This window comes from Octopus bimaculoides, chromosome 9 (assembly GCF_046866305.1).
Source record: "Octopus bimaculoides isolate indiv1 chromosome 9, ASM4686630v1, whole genome shotgun sequence".
NCBI lineage: Eukaryota > Metazoa > Mollusca > Cephalopoda > Octopoda > Octopodidae > Octopus > Octopus bimaculoides.
The window spans coordinates 80,110,671-80,115,670 of NC_142936.1; the positions used below are offsets into that span (position 1 = coordinate 80,110,671).

The 5,000-nt window shown below is 33.5% G+C and overlaps 1 long non-coding RNA gene across 1 annotated transcript in view; it reads right to left on the minus strand.

The window, feature by feature from the left end:
* The window catches only part of LOC149134224 (uncharacterized), a 19,340-nt gene that overhangs the window by 7,671 nt on the left and 6,669 nt on the right, over window positions 1-5,000 (minus strand). Inside the window, exon 2 of the long non-coding RNA XR_016242991.1 lies at window positions 218-390. This is a non-coding gene — a long non-coding RNA (uncharacterized LOC149134224). The remainder of the gene's footprint in view (window positions 1-217; window positions 391-5,000) is intronic.

A 5,000-nucleotide genomic window follows, 5' to 3' on the forward strand; every position in this document is an offset into this window, starting at 1 on the left:
CCACCAACTAATTACAAGAAAATTTTTTTTTAATATTTGCCTTCTTTTCGTATTATTACTATTATTATTATTTTAATTGCTGGCACAAATGGCTTAACATTAAATCTGAATTAGATGAAAACATTAAAACATTTCGGTTTAGCACAGACAGTGCAAAAAAATAATTAAGCATGAAAAATATCACATGGTGGTTTTATCGAAATTGTTTAAAGTTTACCTTTGATCTTGGTCTGATCGTTGAGCAAATTCGCCCACACTTTCCCCTCTTTTCTCTGTGTGTTTTTCGCGCACCCTTCCTTCCTTTCTTTCTTTCCTTCTTTCTTTCTTACTTCCTTTCTTTCTTTCTTTCTTTCTTTCTTTCTTTCTTTCTTTCTATATATAGCAGCGCCACTGTTAATAGATTTATTCAATTCCTCAATCTAAACATCTTAAAATCACTTCAGTTACAAAGAGAAAATACAAAATGTGAGTGATTTGATATGAATGAATGAACGTGTGTGTGTGTGTGTGTGTGTGTGTGTGTGTGTGTGTGTGTGTGTGTTTATTGCGTATGTGTGTGTATATGTATGTGACTACATGTGTTTGTGTGCCTGCACGCACTTCGGTGCAATAAGTTTCAAAGCAACTGATCAGGAAGTTATCTCTTATAAATTTATAATTTATTGGAGTGTGTTGGTGTAAAACTATATTTCTCGCTTGTCTACATGGACATGTGCACACATACTCCCCCCCCCCCACATACAGACATCTATGTATATGTGTGTGTAGGCCTCTGTGTGTGTATATATATATGTGTTTGTGTGTGTGTGTGTGAGAGAGAGAGAGAGAAAGAGAGAGAGCGGGAGGGAGAGATAGAAAGATGTATACGAGCGTGTATGTATATACATATACATACATATACACACACACACACATACTCATACGTACGTATATATATATATGTGTATATATAAGTGTGTGTGTGTATGTATGTATGTATATATATATATATATATATATATATATATATATATATATATATATATATATATATGTATGTATGTATGTGTATATATATAGTATATATATATAAGTATATATATATATATATATATATATATATAGAGAGAGAGAGAGAGAGAGAGAGAGAGAGAGAGAGAGATGGTGATAACTATTAATATATATATATATGTATATATACACACACACATAAACATATATAGATATGCATATGCAAATATATATCTATAGATGCGTATACATATCTATAAACATACATACCTATATACTTACAAGCACACATACACATACATATTCATATGCACGTATGTCAATCTACTGCGCGCTGGTATTTAGTGTATAATGTTGTGACAGCAACAGAAAAAAAATGCAAAAAGAATGAAATATTTTATTTTTTCTTGTAATTAGTTGCTGGTTTGCGAGCTTAATGCTGAAAAAATTAAACTAAACATTAATTATTTTACGTTAAAATATTAGTGGTCTTATGTGTATAACAAGTTCGCTTCGGAACCCACTGCATGGCATCTAAAGCAACTGCCCCAATCTACAGCTTGAGACTAGTCAGATATCGTATCAGGCTTATACTGTCTGTGAATAACGCTAAAAGTACATGCGACTGTGGAATGCTCAGCCGCTTATATTGAAAGAGAAGCTAACTCATTTGATCGAACAACTACGACCTCATCATTGAAATCGATCAACAAAGATCTATCTTTCTTTCTTTCTTTCTTTTTCTCCCATTGTCTTTTTCTCTCTCTCCCTCTATTTATCTGTCTCTCTGTCTCTCTCTCTCTCTTTGACTCACTTTCTTCTATATATGTGTGTGTGTGTGTGTGTGTGTGTGTGCGTGTGTGTGTGTGTGCGTGTACGCACACATACATACATACTTATATATATGATATATATACACACACACACACACGCACACACACACATATATATATGTGCGTTTTATATACATATATTTATGTATGTATGTATGTATGTATATATATATATATAGAGAGAGAGAAAGATACAGATACATACATACATGTACACATATATATGTATATATACACATACTCACATATATATATATGTATATGTGTATGCGTGTGTGTGTGTGTGTGTGTGTGTGTGTGTGTGTGTGTGTGTGTGTGTATAAATTGGCATTAAATATTATTTCTGCACATCATTCTAATGTATTTATTACATAAACCTTTCATATATCTGTCATACAGTCACTTCGTATACAATACATCACGAACGCTGATATAGTATATTTGAATAAAAGAGGATGTCAAGTAACTTAACGAGTGTCACGAAACGTTATAAAAAGTGGTTATTAATGGTGCAAATTACCTTTCAAGTTTCTAACCTGCTTACGGTTACACTTGAGATGTATGAAATCACCTAAAGACAATAAATCATTTACAATTGCCAAAACGAAATTATGGCAAGAAGCGGACATTCTCAACGGCTAAAGTGAATGTTAAAAGCAACAACGAAAAATAATAGCATTAAAGTAGGCACGTTATGTGTGGTGCTAATATTGGATGGAAGACTAAAAGACACGATATATTGCTTGTGTAAACACTTTTTAAGCGTTTCATATTCTCACTACATATTCTCTTGTCTTACTTGAATTCATGTGAAGTCTTCTTAGAATCATTCTCATTCTTTCCTCATCAATAGATATCATTTTCTACAGCAATTGCTTTCTTTTTTCTTTGTTATTCAAAAAGAAAACATGGTGGTATTTTGTGGTTGACATTTTGCTGTTTAACTCTCAATGATAGGAAAATAGGAGAGTCGATAAAGCTTCAGAAAAGAGGTTTCCCAGTAGTTGTTCCGACTCACCGAGCTCTAACTTCGAACTCCGCCATGGCCAGTTTTATCATTATTTCTTTAGATTTCGATCAAAATCAATCAAACCAAGATAGGGGAGTGTGTTAACTGAATTATAAGAACGACAGTTCTAATGCCTTGTGAATGGATTTTAAAGAAGGAGACTAAAAGAAGCTCATCGTATAAATGTGTGTGTGTGTGTGTGTCTGTGTCCGTCTACTAAATCCACTCACAAGGATTTAGTTGGCCCAAAGCTATAGTAGAAGACACTTGCCCAAGGTACCAGGCAGTGGGACTAAACCCGGAACCATGTGGTTGGTAGGCAAGCTACTTACCAACCAGCCACTCTTGTGCCGATATACATACATATATATATATATATATATATATATATATATATATATATATATATATATATATATATATATATATATATATATATATATATATATATATATATATATATATATATATATATATATATATATATATATATATATATATATATATATATATATATATATATATATATATATATATATATATATATATATATATATATATATATATATATATATAACGTGCAAGCATAACTGTTGTTAAAATGTTTCCTTCCCAACCATGTGGTTTCAGGTTCAGTTACACTGTGCGGCATTTTGGACAACACGTGTCTTCTACCTGGCCTTTGGGTTACCAATGGCTTAAAAGTGGATTTTTTTGTTGGAAACTAAAAGAAACCTGTCATATATGTGTGCACGTATGTTTCTTATTCTCTTGATGACATTGCGCTATAGTTATAAACCTGTGCACTGTCGTGCAAACGGTACCGTGCATTTCCAATTTTGTGAAAACATGTCCCACCAGAAAGGAGTATTGCCTTCGAATTTTGGCACAAGGCCAGCAACTTCGGGGGTGTGGGTAAGTCGATGACATCGACCCCAGAACTCAATTGGCACTTTTTTTTTTTATTGACCTCGAAATGATGAAAAGGAAAGTCAACCTCGGCGGAATTTGAACTCAGAACGAAAAAACAGACGAAATGACGCTAAGCATTTTGACAGGCGTGCTAACGGCTCTGCCTGCTCGCCGCCATACCAGAAAAATGATACCTTGCATGGACACACACGCACATACGCACGCACACACACACACGCAAATACGCACGCACACTCACACATATACACTGACATCCGCGCTTGCACACATGCACACACTCACAGACTGAGACTCACATGACAAGCTTCTTTTCAATTGGCTAAGACGAATTAGTACGATGGCCTATAAGGGCAACGATTCACCTCAGGTAAATGACTATTCAACATTGTCCTATGGGTCATTACCTCGTCAACGAGTTAAACGTCTGATACAATTGAACATGACAGACTCGGCATCCGTACATTTATAATCAGCATACAAAAGCCGGATGACTACGATAGCAGACAGAAAGGCTTTGAGATGCCGAGTAATTGTACATTCCTCTCTATTAATTTAAATCCCTATAGTATATAAGAATAATGTTTATCTTGTTATATGTAATGTTGGATTGCTGCTTCTGTAAAGTAAATGACAGCGAGGCAAGGAGAATAGTAACTGGGAAATTCCATAAAAGAACAAATGATGTGAGAAATATTAAACGTCGCAGACAAGTTCTTCCATAGTAAATATTGACCTGAGGATATGTCAGGCAATATATCATTATATAATTTGCAAGCGCGGAAGGGAATATGTTGATGTGCCTCTTAAATAAGCAACATCTATAAATCTCAAATGAATAATAATAATAATAATAATAATAATAATAATAATAATAATAATAATAATAATAATAATAACAATAATAATGACGATGATGATGATGATTTATAAGATGTAGGAGCTCAGAGGGGTACAAAAGTCTACAAAATAATATTAAACAAATCGGGTTGGCTTATAAAGAGATGTGGGAAAGAGCGGAGTCCTTGTATAAATACTAGAGGAGAGTGAAAGACGTTATACAATATATTACTGGAGAATTTAAAAGATGAAGCACAATTATCAATACGAAATAAATTAAGTGCACAATGCGGTTAGTATTGCATGCACAATAAACGTGAAAATATTTCTAATACCGACCATGCTAATGAATCCCAGAAAGGAGTATACTTTCCGGAATGTTTAATTCACTAAAAGTT